Raw genomic sequence first — 24,070 nt, 5'->3', positions numbered from 1 at the left:
TTGCCTAAAAATTGGAGAATTTAGAAGAGGATGTGTCACTACTGATGCACATGGCAACTCTTCAGGATGATGAGCATCTTCTAAAATCAATGGTAGTAAAGGCTGTACAACTTAATGAATAAAAATCGTTCTCTGTCAAGTGCCCCAGCAGCCTATTCTGTAGGAACCAACAAATTAGTTCTAAAATGCATACAGCCTGCCTGGCAAAGTGAAACAATCCTGCAACCTGCATATGGAAGTAGAGGTGGAGGATTAGACATCCAAGGTTATCCTGGATTACCTACTGAGTTCTGAGACAGCTTGGGCTACAGAGTGAAAAATAAACAAACAAGAAATTAGACTTGCAAGAAACTAAAAACAAACAAACAAAAAATGTATCAGGCTAGAGGGCATGGCTAGTAAAGGTACTTTTGATTCCAGGGGCCCATGTGAGGAGAGACTCAGCTGCTTAAAGCTGTCCTCTGACCTCCACATTGCACACACACATGCATACACTCCAATAAATAAATAAATACATAATTATACAAATAAAATTTTAAAAAATATTTTTAAAGAACAAAATAGAATTTGTGTTTCTGTTTTCAAAACCTAGTACAAAGCAACAGCAATACGATAGTGTGGTACCAACGTGAAAAAAACAAACAGATCCAGGGAACAGAGCAGAGGGTTCAGAAATAAACCCGCATATCTATGCAACCTCCACATGGCCCAGCAATGTGGTATTACACTGCTGGGTATTTACCCCAGTGAAGTCAAAATTTACATTTGCACAAAAACATATACACAAATGTTCACAGCAGCTTGCTTCTAAGAGCCAAACACTAGAAATAACGCAATGTCCTTCAATGTACACATCCTCATGAAGGAATACTAATGAATGCCTAGGATGGGGGGCTCATGCAATAACTACGATAAATCTAGAGGGAATTATGCCAAACAGGGAGTGGGAAAAAAGGCCAAATCCCACAGACTGAATGCTGTTTAAATCCACTAATATAACATGCCGTTAGTGACAAAGCTATAGAAACAGGAAACAGATTGGTACTTGTCAGGGAAGGGAGGAAATGTATCCATCAAGGGCAGTACAACAAGGCCTTGTGGCAAAACTCCATTGTACCTTGGCTATGTAAGGACATCTTCGATTTTTGAGAAAAGTCTCATTATGGAGCCCAGAGTGGGCTGGAATTCACTATGTGGTCCAGACTAGCTTCAAATTGCTAATCCCCCTACCTCAGCCTCCTAAGCGCTAGAACCACTGGTACATATCACTGCATGTGACCCTACACAGTATTAGTTTATGAAACAACGTAGGTTAGGGAGGAAGAGTAACAAACATGTTCAAACTTTGTACATGTGGGCAATTACTCGTTTCTTCACTTATAAACAAATTAACAAACATTACTTCGGTAGGCTGAATGACTTTTAAAATATATTCACGTCCTATAAGGATATCATTCTCATCACTTTTCTTCAACAGTACTTGAGATTATAGCCACAGAAATGAGGCAAGAGAAAGAACCAAAAGGGACACAATTACAAAAGAGGTTGAATTATTCCTACTTACAAATATGATTTTATAGTTGAGAAACACTAAAGTTCATAAATCTAGGACTGATAAACCGTTTCAGCAAAATTAAAAAAAAAAATCATATAAAAAGCCAGGCGTGGTGACACACACCTTTGATCCAGCACTTGGGAGGCAGAGGCAAGTTGATCTCTCTGAGTTTGAGGCCAGCCTGGTCTATAGAGTTCCAGGACAGGAAAATAATAATAATAATAAAACAAGAATCAGTTGCTTTTTATACCATAAAAAAACGCATTGGGTGGGGAGCTGCTCCAGTAAGCATCACCTTTAATCCCAGCACTTGGGAGGCAGAGACATGCAGATCTCTGAGTTCAAGGCCAGCTTGGTCTACAGAGTGAGTTCCAGGACAGACAGGGTACGTGGAAAAGTCCTGTCTCATAAAAACAAAAGAAATCACTGGGAAAATAATCTGGAAAATAATCTCACTCACTCACAATAGTCTCAAGGGAGAAAAAAAAAATTCTAACCATAAACCTAAAAGGTCTCCGACATAAAAATTATAAAACACTGACGAACTACACTGAAGACACTAGAAGGTAAAAAGATTTCCTGTTCATAGAATGGCAGAATTTATACGGTGAAAACAGCCAACTGATGGCTAATGCTGTTAACTTGACAGCGTCTAGAATCAGCGAGGAAACAAGCCTTTGGACATGTCTCTGAGGGTTACCTAGGCCGGGCTAACTGAAATGAGGAGGCCCACCTAACTATAGGAAACAAGCCTTTGGACGTGTCTTTGAGGGTGACCTGGGCCGGGTTAACTGAAATGAGGAGGCCCGCCTAACTGCAGGCAGCAGCATCCCGTGGGCTGGGGTACTAGATTGAATCAAAAGGATAAAGCAGGTGAGCACCAGACTGTGATAGAATGTGACCAGCTGCCTTATGCTCCTACTGCCTGCTTTCCACACCACAGTGAACTCTATCCTGTGACCCTGAGCCAAACTAAACTCTTTTCTCCTTAAGTTGCAAAAGTTGCCAACTATTGTGTCACAACATGAAAAGTAACCAATACATGTATGAAAATGTCACAGTTAAGCTCATCATTTAATACAATATATGCTGATTAAGATACATGAGCATAACACATCCTAACCTCTGAAAGCTGCAAAAAACAAACAAACAAAACATCTGTAAATGTGGTTATATTAAGTATTTTACAATAGGAGGGTTATGTTGAAATATAAGGCCCTAAATACAATCACATACGGCATATGCTTTAAGGGGAAGACAACAGGGAAGTTGTGCACAGGAGAAGAGAAAGGAGCTGTGGCCCTCCAGACAAGGACAGGAGTGATAAAACCATGAGGAGCTGACGAGCGCCAGCAGTGGCCACAGGTGGTGAGTTCAAGGGTGATTCTACTCTGCAGCCAGACTTGATCTTGGCTGACTAACACTTCAGACTCTGAGAAAATTAATTTCTGTTGCAGAAAGCCACCATGTTTGTAGTAATTTATTACAACTGCTGTAGGAAACTAATGTAAACACATATCAGCTCCTAGAAATGCAAGCATGCAGCCATGGGTGGAAAGGCCCTTTACAAGTCTTAAGAATAACCTCAAAAGACAAAATCAGACATTTAAGAATTAATTCAAAATTAAGAATATAAAACTCCTTTTTTCTGAGACTTGACGAAACTCTAGATTCAAAATGGAATAAATGTATCTTTGGGAACAACTGAATCCAATAAGGTTCCATTGAAGATCAGTCCTTCAGCAGACGAGAACTCAAGGACATCTGGTTTCTAGCACATCTAGTCCTGAAAGGAAACGGAAGCTAACCCGTGTTGACTCCATTATCACCATAAATAAAGCTGGTGAGTAAGGTCGTTCTGGCAGCACCTGACCTGCTGTCAAGTACTTCTGCCCTGTCTCTCTTCTCCCCTCCTATTGCTAGAGAACAAAATAAACACTTTTTCTTTAATCAGCTGGCTTTAATAAACAAGTTCTAGGCCGGTGTGGTGGTTCACAACATTCTCAACACTAACAACGACGAGGTACCTTGGTTCAAAAGCTACCCTAGCTACATAAAGAGGTCCTATTCAGACAGAGGGGAAGAAGGAGGGAAGAAGGAGAAATAATATATTTCCCTAATTTTCAAAATTATATAATGAAGCACAAAGACTGTTTAATAAATGCAAAGACAATTGCAATAGCACATGAAAGGGCATAAGGAAGATCTCATTTTAAATTCCCAGATCATGCCAGTCGTGGTGACTCATGCCTTTAATCCCAGCACTTGGGGAGGCCAGGAACAGCCAAGGCTACAAACTCGGGCCCCTCCCCCCACCAAAAAAAAAAAATCCCACATCATAGAAAAAATGGCCCTAAGCAGTCACAGAAAGGTATACTCCCCATGGATATTGGAAAATTTGGGCATACTTTGTAATACAGGAAATAATTTTGTTCAAGCAATCCCTTAAAAATAAAGCCACTAGAGTGCTGTATATTTTACCCTTACACTGAATTACAATAGACATGCAAGCACAGAAGTTAAGAACACAGGCTGGGCAAAAGTGGAACATGCCAACAACCTCAGCATAAGTAGGTGGAGTCAGGAGGATCAAGACCAGCCTGTGCCTGTTCGATTTAGCATAATTAAAAGTTAGATTGGGCTGTGTAGCAGGACCCTGACTACAAAGGCGCAGGCTTTTAAAAAAGGGTGGGGGTGGGGGGGTCAACTATCCAAATGTCCATCTTTTCTCTCTGTCTTAGTTACTATTGCTGTGATGAAACATGAAGGATAGCTTACACTTCCAGGTAACAATTCACTGAGGAAAGTCAGGACAGGAACTCAAACAGGGCAGGAACCTGGAGGAGGAGCTGGTGCAGAGACAATGGAGCTTATTGGCTTGTTCCTCACTGCTTGCTCAGCCTGTTTTCAAATAGAACCCAGGACCACCCACAATGGGCTGGGCCCTCCCCCCATCAATCACTGAGAAAATGCCCAACAGCCAGATCTTATGGAGGCAATTTCTTATGAGGTTCTTTCAGATAACTCTAGCTTGTGTCAAGCTGACATAACATTAGCCAGCACACTCCCAAACTTTACATAGGCCAATTTTCACTAAAGACTACAAAATATAAAGAAGACAATCCTAAGAAAGCATTTGTATTATAATAGTACAGGAGGAACAGAAAGTGCCTGTATTAGTTACTTTTCTCGGTGCTAGGCTAACACAGCTGCTACGCAGCAGCTCAAAGGAAGGTTGGACTTATTTGGGCTCACAGTTCCACTGTATTACTGTAGGCAAATAGGGGATGCAGGAGAAAGCAGCTGGTCTCCACAGTTTGGAAGCAGAGAGGAAAACATGCTCAGCCCACTTTCTCTTTTTTTATTCAATCTGGAATCTCAGCCCTTGGGATAGGGCTGCCCAGTTAAGGTGGATCTTCCCATCCCAATTACCTAATCTACATAATCTCTAAAGACATGCTCAGAGGCGTGATTCCAGATTCCAAACTGTCAATCAATATAAACTAACACAGCACCACTGAGGGACTCAAACAGGCCCAAGCATGGCAAACATGGCTCTGGCAGGCTTTGCCCTTGCCCTGTTCCCTCTAAAAACTGTTAGATTACATTCCTAAAGCTAGCCACTAAGGTCTATTTCCTTATCTGGCCACTTCCTCCTCCTGAGGCTGACAACACCAAGGTCCAGCTATCAAAGTACTGAAGTCCAGCAATCAAAAGCCCCCTTGTGGCTACCCTAATTAACCTGTCCAATCAAAATTAAACTAACTCATCCTAACAGACACACATATATACATATATGTGTATATGCATGTATATGTACACACACGTTTTAGTTAAGGCTGTAATTGCTGCAATAAAACACCATGGCCAAAACAACTTGGGGAGGAAAGGGTTTATTTAGCTTATGCTTCCACATCATAGTACATTATCAAAGGGAATCAGGACAGGAACTCAATCAGGGCAGGGACCTGGAGGCAAGAGATGCTACAAAGGCCAAGAAGGAGTGCTGCTTACTGGCTTGTTCCTCCTGACTTGCTCAACCTGATTGCTTATAGAACTGAGGATCACCAGCCCAGGGACAGCACCATCCACAATGGGCTGGGCCTTCCCCCATAAATGACTAATTATGAAAATGCCCTATAGGCTTGCCTACAGCCCCATCTTATGGAAGCATTTTCTTAACTGAGTTTTCCCTCTCCTCAGGTGCCATTAGCTTGTGTTAAGTTGAAGTAAAATGATCCAACACACACAATATTCTTATTTATTTAAAAATGTCATATATGTATAAAATGTATTTTGACCAAACCCACCTGTACTCCCCCTCCACTTTTTAAATAACACACTGAGTACAACAGTACAATTACTGTTGCCTGTAAATACACAGGTGTGAGGCCAAACAGAAGAACATGGTCAACTTACCAAATGGTCACAACCCCAAAGAAAAAATTACTCTTCCTCCCCTGTAGAAGAATGTTAATTCAGAAGATGGCTGTTCTGGCAGGAGATCACATCCAAAGACCTTGTAGGTCTGTGATCTGGCTGGGATACAAACACACCTTTAATCCAGGAGACAGAGGCAAGTAGATCTGAGTTCAAGGTCAGTCTAGTATTAAGCAAGTTCCAGGTAAAGAAAAGCTTAGGTCTAGGCATGGTGGTGCACCCCTTTAATCCCAAACAATGAAGGTAAAGTTATCTTTTTAAAAGGAAGCACTCGTGTTTGAAAGTGATGTCTATGAGTGGCAGAAACAGTGACTAATCAGAGAAAGACTTGACAGAGTAGGATATGCCTAATTCTCATGAGAAGAGAAAGAGAAGCTACTTAATGTAGAGAAAGAAGAGCAGCTTCACCAGCACAGTAATAAACAACAGACTGCAGAGAGAGAACTCAGGTGTAGACTGAATGAGACAAAGAATGAAAAGGAGCTAGATGATTAGAAAAGATTTTGGGAGTTAGTTTAAGGTCAAGCAGAGTAATTCAGAAGCTGAGAGAAAAGCCAGTTAGCAAGAGAGGAGTTTGAGCCAGAACAGCCACATTGAACCAGGGAGCTATGAACTCAGAAAGAACAAGAAAAGCTGAGCTTATTAAGCAGTAAGTCTCGGAGGCTGAAACATTTTAGGCCTCGCCTAGATTGTACAGAGGCTAGAAGCTTCCAGGACTAGGCCTAGATTAGCAGATGGACAGCAATTACCTCAGGAGAATATAAGTTACTTTTAAACTCCTCAAGGGGCCACCAACTGCCAAAAGCTCCTCAGTGCAGGGGATGGGTAAATGGACACATGAAATTGAATTTTTACATGCCCATTTAGCCACTAACAACATACAGAGTATCTCCAAGCTTCCAGAAGGTTTCCTATGCCACTATGATCAGCAACCTAGAATAATCATTACTCTGACTTCAATCTTCCAAGCAATTGTACTTGTTTTTCAGTGACACAAAATCCTGTGTGCCTCCTAATACCTATGAGACCTTTATACACTTACATTGTTTTGTAATGCTTCATTTTCTAAATACATCACAATTGACTAAGCTATTCTCACGCTGTACCTTTGTGGTTATTATGAATAAAAATGCCATGAACATTCTTTAATGTGCTTTTTAATAAACAGGTGCATTTGTTTCTCATGAGTATAGCTAGGACAAAGCCACAGCATGTCAAAGTGACTGTATGGACCATTTTACACTCCTGCCAATATAAACATTCCAGTGGTCTACATCCACAACAGCACTAGCAGGATCATCTTTTATATTTAGCCATTCTGGAAGGCGTACAGTAGTATCTCGTTACAAATATCTTCTTCCAGTCTGTATCTTGCTCTTCATTCTCTCAGTGACTTTAGATCTTAAAGAAATCTAAAGGCAGACATCAATCATTTTTAGGGTCATTTCTTAAGGTCACCACATTCTGAATCCTTTTAATAAATCTGTCTAAGCTGCCTATGAGTGCTTATTTGTGTTTATGACTTGAAGGTTTCTGCAACATGTTCAAAATAATTGAAACCCTGCAATTGTAGCCAGCTTGCACTTTGACCGAGTCTACTGCCATGCCCTGTGTTCTGCTGTTGAGGCTGAGTAATTCTAGTGCTATAAACATTTGCGTGATCTATTTACAACCAGCTAATTTCATTAGTAATCGCTTCCACACTTAAATCACTTCTGTGCAAATATATAAGGACCCAAAATAAGCTGGGGGTGGAAGGAGTACCTGTAAGACCATCATTTGAGAGCTGGGGGCAAAGGGATCAAGATCAGTTTCAGCTACATAAAGAATCCAGAACTAGCCTGGGCGACGTGAGACCTGGTCTCAAAATAACAACAAGAAAAGCCTAATATAAGAAAAATATTCTGGGGCTGGAGAGATGGCTCAGCAGTTAGCACTAACTGCTCTTCCAGAGGACCCACAAGGCAGCTCACAACTGTCTCTAACTCCAAGATCTGATACCCATAGACATACATGCAGGCAAAACACCAATGCACATAAAATAAAAATAAATAATTTAAAAAGAGAGAGAGAAAAAAATATTCTAAGCCAGGCATGGTGGCTCACGCCTAAAATCCCAGTACTTGGGGAGGCAGAGGCAGGTGGATCACTGTGAGTTCAAGGATGGCCTGGCATACAAAGTGAGTCCAGGTCAGCCAAGGCTACACAGAGAAACCCTGTCTTGAAAAACCAAACCAAACCAGAACAAAACAAAAACAAAAAACAAACAAACAAAAAAAGCCCTATTCTAATACCCGTTCTCCCAGCAGTACTCAGTTTGCCCAAAACATATCCCGAAAGATTCTTCCCACTCCCTTGGAACCACCACATAGAGTCCAGATAGCATTTCCTTTTAATCAGTCAACAGTGCCTCCAATTTCCAACCATCAGTTACAAAACACACAATTTTTGTTTTGTGGAGGACTATACCTTCAGTCCCTCACACTCCCTGCTCTCCGTACCTGACCCACTTTATGTTCTATTCTGATTTCAAAACATGTGCAATCTGAACTCAGCTCCACTCTGGCTCATGTCCAGTCTATCCTGCACACCAAGTCTGGATTATGAAAACTGGTCTCTTATTTACATCCTGTCAGAAAAGACACCCCTCAAGAACATAACTAGGTATGCTACCTCCAACTAGCTTGTATTCCCAGTACATGATAAACTGAGGCAGAACAGCCTTGAATTTGAAGCCAGCTATGTGACAAGTCCCAGGCCAGCCTGAGCTAGAGTGAGACCTTGTCTCAAAATAAAAATTAAAAAAAAATTAAAACCCAATAAACAAACAAATAAGCAGCACAGAAAGTTGATCATATTACTCCATGTCTTAGTTAGGAATTCTACTGCAGTCATATAACACCACGACCAAAAGCAATGAGGGGGAAAAGAGTTTATTTCAACTTACAAGCTTCTGTCACAGATCGGCACTGAGTTTTGAAGGGCAGGGCAGGAACTCAGGCAGGAACTGAGCCTTGCAAGCATTCCCATGGTTACTCAGCCTGCTTTCTTATACAACTCAGAACCATGTGCCCAGGGGTAGCACCACCTCCAGAAGGCCGGGCCCTTCCACATCAATTATTAACCAAAAATATGACCCACAGACTTGCTTAGGGGCAATCTGCTGGAGGCATTTTCTCAACTGAGGTTCCTCTTCCCAGGGAACTCTAATCCTCAAGTTGACAGAAAAGAACAACCAGGACCACAGACTTAATGTTCTTGTTAAATCCTTACTGCCCACAGCATAACATCACTCTTAGCTGAGAATTCACAACCTGGACCAAACTTCTCCTGTTTCTCCTCATGAAAGGATACATACAGTCTCTCATTTATCCTGCCTTGACAGTTTCCCAGTCTCCCTTTAGCTCTGTTTAGCTCCCTTCCTCACTCAGCCAGGCCAGTCCCAGCACGTTCCCACAGTGCTCTGGACCCACCACTATTACACCTGAGGGCTTTGCACACTCTAGGTTAATAATCTATCCCTCCCACCTAGTCTTCAGATTGGACTTGGGCCTTTCCTTGAACTCAAGAATTAGTTAGAAATTAATTTTACATTCCAAAGAGGCAGAAAAATTTCAGAAAGAGTTGATAAAATAATGTCATGGGCACATCTATTTATGTCATTTTTTTTCTATAAAGACTGAGAAAATTATTAGTCTATCTTAACAATTAACTATACTAAACCCAGTTTGTTTTAAATCATCCATTAAATTATTCTCTCAAAGAATTAAATCAGGGCTGGGAAGATGACTCATTGGGTAAAGCACTTGCCACACAAGCATGAGGACCTGAGTTCAGATCCTCAGCACCCACATGAAATCCCAGGTTTGACCTCCCTGAGGGGGGAGCAGCCTTGCCAGACCACAGAGGAGGATAATGCAAACCAGTCCTGATGACTCCTGATAAGCTGGGGTCAGATGGAAGGGGAAGAGGTCCTCCCCTATCAGTGGACCTGGAGAGGGGCAAGGGAGGAGATAAGGGAGGGAGGGTGCTATTGGGATGGACTGAGGGAGGGGGCTACAGCTGGGATACAAAGTGAATAAACTGTAATTAATATAAAAATTAATTGAAAAGATAATAAAATAAAATAAAATTGAACATAATAAAAAATTTAAAAAAAAAAGGAATCCCAGGTTTGGCAGCAAGTGTATGCATGTAATCCAAGCACCAGGAGGCAGAACTGATAGGCCAAAAAACAAACAAGCAAGCAAACAAACAAACAAACAAAAAAAGGCCATCTAGTCAATCACTGAGCATTGATTCAGTAAGAGACCCTTTTCTCAAAAAAGAAAGCTTTTACGTGTACACGTGCACCGTCACACACACACACCAACACAAACAAAAGCATTTAATAAAAAGTTACTGATTTGTTTCCTAGTAGGTATTACTTACAATTCTTTGTTCTAAAATAGTTTCAAAAATATTAGACCGCAAAGCTGGACAGGAAAGCACATTTTTGCAGTCCTAACACTCACTCACTGCATAGAGTTTGAAGCTAGCATGGATTCCAGATGAAGTTCCAGGCCAACCTGCATTCCAGACAAGATTGCTCTCTTAAACACAGGTACAATGAATGTACTACGTAGCCAAAATGATCGTAGCCACCGCCACACAAATAACTAAGGGTGCCAGAGAATTAACCATAATTGTTTTTACAACTAAAAGGCCTTGAAAAGTCAGCCCACACGTTCCCCTTACACATGATATACCTGTATACATATAGTGAAGGGATGTGAAAACATGGGAGCCAGGCCTTGTGGTGCAGGACTGTACTCTCTGCTGTGTAGATGGCTGAGGCAAGAAGATCACAAGTTCAAGACCTACCTGGACTAAAGAATAAGTTCAAGGCTAATCTTGGCAACTCAGTAAGACCGTCTCAAAATAAAAATAGAAAAGGGAGGGGCTGAGGAAGGCTCAGTGATAGAGCACTTGCTTGGACGTGCAAGCCCCTGCATTCAATCCACAGGAAAAGAAAGAAAGCAAAATGGGGTGAGGGCCACAAGCTTTTAGGACAGAGACTTAAACTTCAAAGTGCTCCAGTTTCCTCATCTGTTAAAGTAGCCACTTCACACAGCTCAGTCGGCTGACTGAGCTGACACTTCTAAGGCCCTTGACACCCCGCCAAGGAGGGTGGCATGCACTACCACCCACATGTCTTAAAAAGGCATGTCTCCCACATGCCTTTAATCCCAGCAGTTGAGGAGACAGGCAGACCTCGGTGAGCTCAAGGCCAGCCTGGTAAACAAAGCAAGTCCAGGAGTTACACAGAGAAAGCCTGTATCCAAAAACAAAAACAAACAAACAAACAAAAAGGCTGCTTAGTGAAGAAATGGCAGCTCCATTCACAAACAAAGCAAAGCGCTCCACAGAAGTTACATAATTACCTGTATTTTTAGAGGCAACCTTGTTACCACTACATATAACCTCAAAGCCAGACCAAACTGACCCTATTTCCCCAGATACAGTTTGGAAGAGTCCCTTCCTGACACCTGCAGCAGCCAGCCTTTAGACATAGTGGTAAGAGGGCTCCCCAACATTTGCTCAACTTAAGGCCATATGGTAATCACAGTGCCAGATATACACTGGGCATTCCTGAGGCAGTGGCTATTGGTGACTGGAGCTAGTGCTCCTGTGAGTTTTCCCGTTTTTTGTTTTGTTTTGTTTTTGTTTGCTCTTTTTTTTACCAGCTCAAAAGGTTACACAAGTTTGAGGGCTGGGGCAATAGCTCAATGGCTAAAAGCGCTTACTGCACTTTTAGGGGACCAGGGTCAGGTTCCCAACAAAGGCGTAAGGTGACTCAAAAAACACCCGTACTTTCAGCTCCAGGTCTCCACATTGCATAGCGCATATAAACTCTCAAAGCCTCACATACACAAACAAAAATAATGTTTTTAAAAACACAAATTTTACAAAGTCTTTCATCAAAACAGTATTTTTAAAAGTAGCCCAACTATTTTAACTTTTTATGACAAAAATGAGGTGTGGCTTTTTGTTTGTTTGTTTGTTTTGTTTTGTTGCCGAAATATGTGATAAATATGAATGGGAAGCATTTTATCTTGGCAATGCCTTTACCGACTTCTTTTCCAATGCTTTTTCTTGGAATTACACTGAATGCAAAACTCTGATTTGTCCACATCCATTCAGGGCACACTGAATACAGTAAGCATTCTTCAAGTGAACTTCAAAGGCAACTAAGCCTTCGGGCAAGATCCGGGAAACAACAATACACACACAAAAAAAAAAGCCTTACGCCGTTATTGCTTCCGGTCAAACATAATCTCAGATGTTAAGATAGAACCTGAAAGATAAACCTGCAAAGTGGGCGTGGTGAAGCAGGCCTGTTATCACACCAATAAGAAGGCAGAGGGAAGAAGGACGAGTGAGAAGGCCAGCCTTCGGCTAGAGCACGTCTCAGAACAAGGGAAGTGTGGCTCGCCGGCAACCTCCGGTGTGGCCTACCTTTCCTTCTGTGACACCGCCACCTAGACCTAGGGCACACCTGTCAACCAGCAACAAACAGGCAGCCCGGGCCCTGGAAAACTCTCTTGTGGTCTTTGCACGTGGCGACCCCTGGGAAGCTCTGTGCACGTGGGATCTGGGCCCTGGCACACCTTAGGCGGTTTGGGGGACCGAGCATCCCCCGGCGCTGCCGAGATGTGAGGTGGCCAGGAAGGTGCCCCTTCCGTGAGCACAGACGGGGCACCCGGCGCTGCTCGCCCCACAGCCCGCCGGGCTCCGGAGGCCTCCGTCTCCCTAGAGTGCTCGCCCTAGCCCTGCGCCCAACGCCGGCGAGTGGCAGCACCAAGCCCCAGGGCCCACCCGCGGAGGCCTGCGCTCGGGGAAAGCGGCCGCGCCGCAGCTCCCCGTTCGCCCACTCGGGGAATCCCCCGGCCGCCGCCATGTTCCCCGCGCCGAAACCCGCACCCGACGCCGCGGGCCGCGCACCTGGGACACGCCGGGGGAAACGCGCGACGTCGCGGGGACACTGGGGCGACTCCACGGGGGTCACAACCTGCGAGCAGAACCCGCCGCTAATTCATCCCGAAGCGGGGAGGCGTCGAGCCCGTCGCCTTAGTAATGCGTCCCACCAGGCTCCACCCTGATTGGCTGCGGGCGCTATGACGCAAGGCGTCCCCGGCTGCTCGGGAAGCCCTTGTGCTGGGCGCTCCGCCCCTGCTCCGCCCCTGCTCCGCCCCTGCTCCGCCCCTGCTCCGCAGCCCGGAGAGACCCCGGGCGTCGTCTAGGCTCCTTTAAAGGGGACGTGCCTAGCAGAGCCTGTCCTGCTGGACAGGTAGAAAGCCGAAGGGCTAGAGAAGCAAGAAACCAAAATTGGAACACAGCGGGCGTCTCCGGGAAACCTAATAGCTGCGTAGGGAAGCGATAACAAATCTAGAGCAAGCACTTGCAAGCCTAATTTTAACGCCCGGAATCAAAGAGCAAATTAACAGCCAGCCAGTTCTAGAACCCAAGTTCCTGATGGTGCAAAACTAAAGGGACCTTCAACCTCTGAGGATGCCTAATGGAAAACAAATCAGAGGCAGTCATTTACAGCTACTTTTTTTTTTTTTTTTTTTTTTTTGCCCCAAGTAAAGAACAAATTAGCATACAAGCCAGTTCTAGAACCCGGGTCCTGATGCTGTAAAACTTAGTTCACCTTCAACCCCCGAGGTTGCATAACGGAAAACAAATCAGAGACACTACTTAAGTTTTTTGTTTCGGTTTGGTTTTTGTTTTTGTTTCTGTTTTTTGTTTTGTTTTGTTTTTTTGGCCTCAAGTCAAAGAGCAAATACACAGTCGGTGACAACACAACTGTTGGCTAATTCAACAGTGTTTTCTCAACTCTCAACTTTCCCTTCCCTGATGGCCCAATCGGTTTTTTGTTTGTTTGTTTGTTTGTTTTTGTTGCATTACACTCTTCTTGGAAGATCTTTGTGCCTTTCTACTGTGTTGAGTACGACCTCAAACCGACCAGACTAAGTGCCTGGATGGATGCTAGAGACTGTGGTTAACTGAACCTTTTTGCGTTTCCCCTGCACAATGCCTTCCTTTGGCTTTTAATAAATAATAAAAACCTTTAAAAATAATAAACATCCACGCATTGCCCACAGAATCAACAGCCCTTCGTGTGTGTTTATAGATTTAATTTGTTTATTTAACATGGAACAGAGATAATCTTCATTTTGTTTGTTTGTTTGTTTTTGTTTTTAAGTATAGGGTAGCCTTCTGTGGCGGTACATGCCTGTAACCCCAGCACTCCTAAAGCAAAGTCAGGAGCATTGTGTCAGCAAGACTGAATTTTAAAAAAAAAGATACCTAGTGGGGGACACATCCCTTTAATCAATCAAAGCATTCAGGGAGGCAGAGGCCATCTGGCCCAGGACAACCAAGGCTACACAGAGAAATACATTCCTGAAGAAACCGAAGAAAGAAAGAGAAAGAGAGAAAGAGAAGAGAAAGAGAAAGAGAAGAGAAGAGAAGAGAAGAGAAGAGAAGAGAAGAGAAGAGAAGAGAAGAGAAGAGAAGTGAAGTGAAAGGAAGAGAAGTGAAAGGAAGAGAGAGAAAGGAAGGTAGGAAATGCAAGTTACCTTTCTTGCAGAGATTCGGCATTACATGGCTTTTACTTTTGTTCAATGTTTAAGTATTTGAGATGTGCCAAAATTGTATTTGAAAACAAAAAATGCAACAAAGGAAAACACCAGCACAAAAATGCAATTATAGGGCTGGAGAGATGGGCTCAGTGGTTAAGAGAACTGGCTGCTCTTCCAGAGGACCCAGGTTCAAACCCCAGCACACACACATGGCAGCTCACAACTGTCTATAACTCTAGCTCCAAGGGATGCAACACCCTCACACAGACACAAATGCAAGCAAAAACACCAGTGCACATAAAATTTAAAAATAAATATTTTTTTTAAAAAAATGTAATTATCTGTATGAGGTTGGATAGACCTTATTTTTGTCACTATAATCAGAGTTCTAGACATTCTTAATTTTTGTAGGGCTTGCCATTGTTTCAGACTGAATGTGGTGATCCTCCAGAACCTGTCAGGGATGTACTGTGGCTTCTCCGAGGATATGAGGAGGCTGTACATAGCCTTGCCTCAGCTGGAGAATCCTCTTGTGTTCTAACTGGAGATTAAGAGAGAGTAGTAAAAGGAGCAGGGGTACTTAGAACTCTGGGATAGCCCCATCAACTTAGATACCTTAACCAACATTTCGAAAGAAAGAAAGGAAGGAAGGAAGGAAGGAAGGAAGGAAGGAAGGAAGGAAGGAAGGAAGGAAAGAAAGAAAGAAAGAAAGAAAGAAAGAAAGAAAGAAAGAAAGAAAGAAAGAAAGAAAAGAAAGGAAAAGATTCAGAGTACTTCTCATTCCTCAGTCTATGGTTATAAGAAAAAAAAAAAAAAAGGCCAGGTGGTTATAGCACACATTTAGTCCCAGCACTCAGGAGTCAAAGACAGGCAGATCTCTCTGAGTTTGAAGCTAGCCTGCTCTACAGAGAGAGTTCCAGAACAGCCAGGGCTACACAAAGAAACCTCGTCTTTGAGGGAAGAAAAAAGTAAGATGCTTTGGAAAAGGGCTAAAGAAAGAAACGTGTGTCCTCATGTCAGCAGTCTTTCCTTCAGTTCTTGCAGTCTGTCTAAGAATAGGCTCAGGTCTTGAAACTGGGCAACAGATAACAATTTTCCATTGTGGTGATGTCTGACACCACTCCTTTACTTACCCCTGATCTACTGAGACTATGCATTATACAGTACCCTTACTGTCTGCCCGCATGCCTCCTGCCTGTGTTCCCGCAGTCTTCTTCATAAGATCAGGTCAAGACCCCTGGCTGCCACTTATACCTTGCCATCCATTATGGTAATTAGATTGTCACTGCTTCTCACAGTTGTGTCACTATTCTGGTGTCTGTCATTCCGGATGTTACTACGAAAGGTTCCTGTTTTAGAACATTCCCATTAACCCTGTCCTGCTTTTAGAAGACAAGCACCTCTGAGCTTCTCAGTGATGCTATTACTCCCAGGCTGAGCAACCCTCATCACCTTGATAAGCAATGTCATCCAGGCCCTTACGGGGGGGGGGGGGGGGGGGGGGGGGGGGGCAGAAAATTCTTAATTCTTCTAATCACTTGTCCAATGCATTTGAAGCGACTCTAACTTTTTTTCATACTTACATCCACATTGTACCATGAATAAGAGTTCTGACATCTCTCTTTTCATGTGGCCATGTGCTCTCCCTGGATTTTAAGAATCATCCCAGCAGTATGTTAGAAATGGTTCACAGAGCTCTGACCATGGCCAAAAATAAATAAATAAAACCAACACACTACTTTCCCTTTGTCATTGTGAGGTCAAGATGAGGTTTGACGCACAGACCCAAGTAAGCAGACCCTGTTTTTGTGTCAGTTCCCCAAGTCTGGCCAGCTCTAAAGTTCTGGGGCTTCACCTAGTCTTCAGTTAGATGGCAATTGACAAAAATCTTTTAAAATTTTTCAGATTATGTCTTCTGACTCAAACATGTTCCTTGCTTAAGAAAAGCCATCTGACATAAACTGATTGGCCTGCTCTGTGATCACCTCCCCCTCAGGGGGCTGCAGCCTTACCAGGCCACAGAGGAAAACAATGCAGCCAGTCCTGATGAGACCTGAGAGACTAGGATTAGATGGAAGGGGAGGAGGACCTCCCCTATCAGTAGACTGGGGGAGGGGCATGGGTAGAGAAGAGGGAGGGAGGGTGGGATTGTGAGGGGAGGAGGGAGGGAGCCACAAGGGGGATACAAAGTGAATAAACTGTAATTAATAAAATAAATAAAAAATAAATTAAAAAAGAAAGAAAGCCATCCATCTCCGAGTCCTTACAGTATTTCTTCAAACCTGTCCATCACCTAACACTACATCAGCTAATGCACTTTATTTTTTGCACCCTTCTCTTGTTCAGCAAAGTGGTCTGGCACACTATCCCCGTACCATTAATACTCCAGTAACTAGCCATGGGATTCGCTTGCTGTTGCCTAGCAATGGGACTTGTCCTCATTACCTTCCCGTCCTCTTGAGAATCCCATCTTTAGTTGGCTTCTTCGGAACACCTCCTGCTGGTGGCTTCCTAGAAATAGGGGCCGAAGTAGAGATCCACTTACAGAACTCTTGCTCTCAAAAGAAGATGGGGTGAAAGAAATAGAATACGAAGATGAGAGAGGAAAGAAAGCAACAATGTGGTCTCAGCTGGAGGCTTCAGCTAGAACCCATGTGAACTCTGAAGCAGAAATTGTTCTACGCCTTGGTGGAAAGGAGTTGATTCTCTTGTGTTCCATTCCTGTACTGGTTAGTTTCAAGAACAGGTGATCTGAGGATGTGGTACAGAACCAGCACAGCAAGGCAGCTCACACTTCTGAAGGATGCCCTCTAGAGAAGAGAGACAACTGTGAGCCATTAGCAACCAAAGCTCAGAGCAGCAGGAGGATGGGTGCCCCATATTGCAAGGATCCTGACAGCATCTACTGTAGACATGTAAGGAATGCAAAGTCAGCTTCTTGAAGGTGTCCATATATGACTGCGCATGCCTGGGAATCTCTCAAAAGTCGCAAGAGAAACTCTTGCAACAGTTGCTTCTGGGTAGCAGAATTGATACCAGCAAACTGCTGTGTCTGTGTTCCCTGTTCTACAATTAGAATTTTATCCAGGTATGTCTTGCCTTTTTAATTTTGATGTAGGTAACCATAATTTACAGGATGATATTAATCTACTCCACTGCCCAGAAGGATAATTTCTCCCCAGTTTTGAATCTTTCTTAATTTCCTACAATACAATATACAGCTTATAAATGACTCAACCTCATGAGCCATTAATTTAATAGGCACATTTAATAGGGCACGCTCTGCAATGCTCAGAGAAACAGGATCACAAGCAGTAAATGCCACATCCTAGTTCTTATTGTGCTTTTGTTACTATTAAATACCTATATGGCCATGCTATTGCTTCTTCTTCTTCTTCTTCTTCTTCTTCTTCTTCTTCTTCTTCTTCTTCTTCTTCTTCTTCTTCTTCTTCTTCTCCCCCCCCCTCCTCCTCCTCCTCCTCCTCCTCCTTCCAAATATGATAGTAATAAGGTAGAATGTGTGCTCAGTAATAGACTTCAGAGAAGGGCCAAGTGAGTTGCTGCCAACAAAATTAGAACAACCCTTTTCATTGGAAACATGAAGAACAAACAGCTGGCAGAGGCCAGGGACACTGAACTGAAGGCCTAAAGCAACCACTTCTGCAGCCCACAGCATCCCTGGTTCAATCAGAATTTGGAACACTATACTTTGATTTCCTGAGAGGCGAGCTTTCACTGCTTCACAGACCTCCATATCCTGTCCCGTCCCATCCCATCCCATCCCATCCCACCCCGTCCCAGCCAGCTGGCTTCTCCACAACGTCTGGTCCAAGTCTCTGGAAGAATCAAGCATGGGAGGCACACAGGAACCCAAGGGTGTGCCTTCCCTTGCTCCCTCCCTGGAGAGTGGGCTGAGGCAGTGGCTCCTTGTGTACCTAAAGCCATAGCTCCACATCTAAGGCTTTTCTCTCCAGTGTTCTAGAAACCACTCCCTCCGCTTGTCCCTTGAGACAAGGCCCAAATGCAGGACTGGCTTAATCCTTTCTATTTAGTCTCATGGCGCTTAAATATCTTCTGTTAATTTCCTTTAATGTCGATTGCTTCTTCCTCACTTCTTCCCTTCCTTTTTACCTGCCTTTCTCAGTCTCTCTTTCCTTCTTTTTTTTTCTTTTCTCCTCTTCTTCTTCTCCCTCTCCTCCTTCCTTCCCACCCCCTCTCTTTTTTTTCCCTAGGAATATAACAGACTGTACCTAAGTATCTTCTACTCTCTTCATTTATCCCTTCTTGCATTATTGGTTTCTCGACAGAATGCTGACTGATACTTTGATAAACTGCTAATTTACTTGGGCTAAATGGGTAAAAAGGTCATTCATCCAATGTAGACACAACCATTCCTCTTGCTCCTGAGTGAAGACCCTCTGTGTCTGCAAGGAAGTCCTCAAGGATGAGTAGCAAGCCCAGCTCACAGTGCCTTAAACTACAAGGACATTGATTACTATTCAAAGTATAGGAGCAACAATATAGAATTGCTTCTGTAACTCAAGGATGCCCCAGATTCCTTCATCCTGCTTAGCATCCCACAGCTCCAAGGCTCACAGTTAACACAGGAAACAGGAAACAAGGAAGAGGTGTTCTCTGTGGGAGGCTTTTGTTTCGTTTCTGCTTTTGTTTTGTTTTCTTGAGACAGTTTCTTGCTAAATAAAGCTAACCTTGAATTTGAACTCCTTCTGCTTCCATGTTCCGATCCTGATATTATGGGCTGGACTTACCACTTGCCTGATGATTTGTATTTTTACATGGGGCCAGAGGCCTAATCAAACTTCCCCAACAAATGCCCCTTTCTGCCCAATTATCTAAAACACACCTTTATTCATAAAGAGGTGGAAAGTAAGTATCCAACCTTCTAAACTCTGTAGTGGAAAGTGGCTAAAGAGAGAAAGGGAATACAATTGCATAGACAACCTATGAGGCAGGTAAACTAACCCTCAGACCAATTGTCCCTCCCTGAGACAGATACATTTTTCTACTGTTCCTATAACTATTACATTTATTTGTTGATTTGTCTATTGGAGGGAGGAACACTCACACTGCCACAGTATGCATGAGGCATGTGGAGATCAGAAAACAACCTGTAGGAGTCAGATCTCTCCTCCTACTACGTGTGGGTCCTAGAAATCAAATTCAGGTGGTTAGGCTTGACAGCAAGCATCTTTATGCACACCAATGTCCTCTGTATGAGACACTCTTATCCCATCTGCCAACAGAAGAATCTATTATCTTTCCTTATCATTTCTCCTAACACTAATAACCTTTAAGACCCTATGGCAAGCTCCTCAGCTTTTATTAAGTGACCTCTGATAGCTACCCAATCTGTCCAGGGTGGTCAACCACAAATCCATATTAACTATATATTTTATTTTTGTTTTCTGGATGTTTTTGTTTTCAAGATTGGGAAGGGGCTGCTTGTCCCCAACTAGGTAATTTACAGACAACTACCAATCGTCCTAGATAGGAACCTTTCCTGAGCAAACCAGCCATTCCATAGGTCTCAACTCCAAGCCAATACATCCCTGCTATAGTCACCCCAGCGTTAGGTATCTGTATATCTGTATAAACTGACAACATGACAGCTCCAAGGTATGGCTGAGGGGAAGGTTTTCATTGTAGATACGGGGGAGAGAACAGACAGAGGCATCTGGTAGAGTCCAGAGTGGAGAGAGAGTTGTAGAATGTACATAGCCAGCAGACATGACTGGCAGTGAGGGGAGAGAGACAAAGGAAGAGCACAAGATGAAGACACAGAGAGAAGGCTAAGAGAAGAAAACAAAAGAGAGAAGAGGATTAGAGAGGGGCAAAGAAGAGAGCATAGCCAAAATAGCAGGGTTATAAGGACAATGAGAAGAAGATGGAGTGGGGTATGGAGGTGGGAAGCTCGTGACCTGGAGGGAGTTTTGGGTAGGGGAAGAGGGGAGGAGAACTGGCATGCCAGCATGGACTCTGATGTGAACAATGAATGCTTGTGACACTGGAGGCCAGCATGTGCTTTGAAACGCAAATAGGCACCACAGGTCACCATTCATCCCTTCTGCCAATGATAAGAAAATGACTCCTTTGGTACAGGGGAACTGGATTCAGCGTTCTTGAGGAACGCTGGCTTTTATTTAACCATGAGAATTTGGACCTGACAGTACCCTGTAACAAGACAGCCCTGTACTCCAGATGAAATAGTTGAATTCGGTCCACTCCGAAGTCTACTTGCCCTGCTTCACCCATTCCTTCCCATGGAAACTACAGTGGCTTTTGTCCCTATTCTCCTACTTCTTCTGCTTCTGAACTTACCCTGTTGCTTCCCACTGAGGCCCCAGACGGCACGTCAAGCTCTTCTCTAGGGAACCATGAACTATGAGCTGTCTTCTCCATGGGAGTCACCTCCTCTCTGTTGGCTTCACCATAACTGAGTAATAATATGACTTCTATTTAGTTTGTTTAGATTTATTTATTTTATCTTATGTGTATGAATGTTTTGCCTGCATGTATGCATATGTATCAGGTATTTGCCTGGTGCTCCTGAAGGCCAAACAAGATATTGGATCTCCTGGAAATGGAGTTATAGATGGTTGTGAGCCACCATGATGGTGCTGGGAATCAAACCTGAGTCCTCAGCAAAAGTAACACATACTCTTAACTGCTCAGCTATCTCTTCAGACCCATGATATATGTGGGCTTTCACTGTGTAGTCCTGGCTGTCTTGGAACTAGATTTGTAGAACAGACAGGTCATAAATTCACATATCTATCTACCTGTCTCTGCTTCCTAAGTGCTGGGATTAAAGGTGTGTGCCACCACTGCCCCGTGGCCATGATCTATATCTTGAAGCAAACCCAAGTGGGTTTCTTTACATTTGCTCTCTTTCCCCAGAGAGCAGCTTGTGGGGTTACTGTTCTTGCCCTACAGTTGCTCATTTTCTGCATCCTCCCACAGAATAAACCTGAGCCATCCACCATCTTCCCATCAAGCTTACTTTCATCAAACATGTCTTTCCTGCCAATGGCTAGATGTTATGGAACATATCATACCTATTGCCTACAGCACCTTGGAGCCTTGGGCAAGAGGATGATGAGGCAAGACTGGGCTACACTTGAGTTCAAGGCCAGGTTGTACTACATAGTGAGACCCTGTACTGCTTAGTTTTCATCAACTAGAGTCAGTTAGGAGGAGGGAATCTCAGTTGTAGAAGTGCCTCATTTAGATTGGCCTGCCGGCATATCTGGGTAACCATGTTTTTTGATTGATAGTTGGTGTGGCGCAAGGCCTGGCCTATTGTAGATGACACCGTTCCTGATAGGTGGGCCTCGGAGGTATGAAAAAGGTTGCTGAATGTAAGGCTGGGAAAAAGTGAGCACGCAGCACCCCTCTATGGGCTCAGCTTTCTGAGCTATGCCTCCATGTTCCTGCTTTGTCACAGCATTAGAAAAGAAAACTAACACAAACCCCACCTCAGAAAACAAAGAGCCAATTTTTTAAAATATATATATTTTCATAAAGAAGTATGACAGAACACATACTTTCAGGGCTGAGGAGAAGTATGCACAGAAACATTAAAGGAAAGAATCCTATCTGCTATAAACATATTTAATTATTTAACTTTACCAAACCCAAGAAATAACATATTATCTTCATTTTATAGCTCTAATACTAAGGTCAGTGTATTAGTTTCCTATTAATGCTGTAACAAATTTGACACAAACAGGGTGCCTTAAAACAAAAGTAATGTAGCATCTTGCAGCTCAGACATCCAGATCCAGGGGACTGGGTATGTGAACTGGTTTGCATCAGTGGGACAAAACACTTGACAGAAATGACTTTCATTTCGGCGCACAGCTTCAGTCCACTCTGGCAGGGAAGGCATGGCTGAGCTCTCAGGAGCAGGGGTGTGTACTGGAGGCTGTGCACATGGTGGTAGACCAGAAGGTGCAGATACGCAGAAACTAAAGGCCAGGCTGTACTCTTCAAAGCCTGGTGACTTATTTTCAGCTAGATCCTACCTCCTGAAGTTTTTATAGATGTCCAAAATAGCTAGTAAATGATGAATAAGGATGGAAACCACAAGCCCGTTGAGTACAGTTCAGATTCAAACCATAAAACGGAACTAACATAAAGGCTCAGGAGCACTGCTGCCCTCTGGAGGAGTTGAGAAAGTGGTGGTGGGCTCTACCGTTTGTATTATGGCCCTTCCCTCTGTCCTTCGGGTACATTCTCCAATCTCCACTTCCAAATCACAGCCCCTTCTCCTCTGCTGTAGTCCCTCCCTTTGTCCTACTCTAATAAGGACACTGTGATTACATTAAGTCCCGCTGGATAATCCAGGATAATCCCCACATCTCAAAATCCTTCATTTAATTGCAATTTCAAAGTTTCTTTTGCCATGTAAGGTGGTGTTCCTAGGTTACAGCACTGGTGTCTGGATGGTTTTGATGGACAATCCACGTACCTGATGGGCTACTTGCCTTCTGGTACAGAAGCAATCCCATGTCCTTGACCTTTCCAGCTTCTAGAATCCACCTGTATTTCTTAAATTGTGACTCCTTTCTCTACCTTCAAAGCTTTGTAACATCATCAAATCTCTCAAGAGAACTCCAGTCCTCTGCTTCCATTATCACTCCTCTTTGTTTAACTCTGGTGGCCCTCTGCTTTCCTTTATCTGCTAAGTGTGTAGAGGAATTTTAATTCAGAACGTAGTTGTTCTGGCAAGAGATTACATCCAAACACTTAGGTCTGTGTGGTCTGGCTGGAATACAGACACATCCTTAATCTCAGGAGACAGAGGCAAGAAAAGCTCTGAGTTCATGGCCATCCTGGAACAGAGCAAGTTACGGTAAAGAAAAACTTAGGCCCACTCATGGTGGTACACCCCTTTAATCCCAGTACTCAAGAGACAGAGGCATGCAGATCTCTGAGTTCTAGCCAGTTCTGTTCAGTCAGTTTGACTGAGTCGGTGAGTTGAGAGGCAGTGCTGTGTAGTTGAATTTGTGGCAGTTCAGCTGATAGAATTCAGAGGCAATTTTTACTGTGAGAGTTTTACAGAGAGAAGTTGAAGAGAGAAAAGCCAAACATGGGTGAAGTCAGAATGAGCTAGAGAATGAGAAGGAGCCAGAAGATTAGAACAGATTGCCAAAGTTAGTATGAGGCCACGCAGAACAATTCGGTCAGAGGCTGAGAGTGAAGCCAGTTTGAATCAGTCATCTTGGATTGGAATTTGACCCAGAACAGCTGAGTTGAACCAGCCAGCCATAGTTTAGAAAGAACAAGAATGGGTAAATTCATTCAGCAGTAAGTTTCAGAGGCTGTAACTTCTAGGCCTAGATTAGACTGTAAGGAGGCTAGAAGCTTCCAGGACTAGGCCTAGGTTAGCAGATGGAGACAGTAAGCCTCCAAGACAACAATTACA

General features: G+C 43.4%; 1 protein-coding gene across 2 annotated transcripts in view; it reads right to left on the bottom strand.

The window, feature by feature from the left end:
• The window catches only part of Lclat1 (lysocardiolipin acyltransferase 1), a 129,470-nt gene extending 116,351 nt beyond the window's left edge, over window positions 1-13,119 (bottom strand). Inside the window, exon 1 of one of the 2 annotated variants that reach the window (XM_055627370.1) lies at window positions 12,980-13,119. The gene's annotated coding sequence lies outside the window, so the exon portion shown is untranslated. Of the gene's footprint in view, window positions 1-8,942; window positions 9,017-12,979 lie in introns of those variants that run through there. The other variant, XM_055627378.1, reaches the window with a different exon arrangement.
• Window positions 13,120-24,070: the final 10,951 nt, after the last annotated feature.

Source organism: Psammomys obesus, unplaced genomic scaffold (assembly GCF_907164565.1).
Source record: "Psammomys obesus unplaced genomic scaffold, mPsaObe1.curated_primary_1811, whole genome shotgun sequence".
In the NCBI taxonomy this organism is placed as follows: Eukaryota; Metazoa; Chordata; class Mammalia; order Rodentia; family Muridae; genus Psammomys; species Psammomys obesus.
This window is presented reverse-complemented; position numbering and strand designations above follow the sequence as displayed.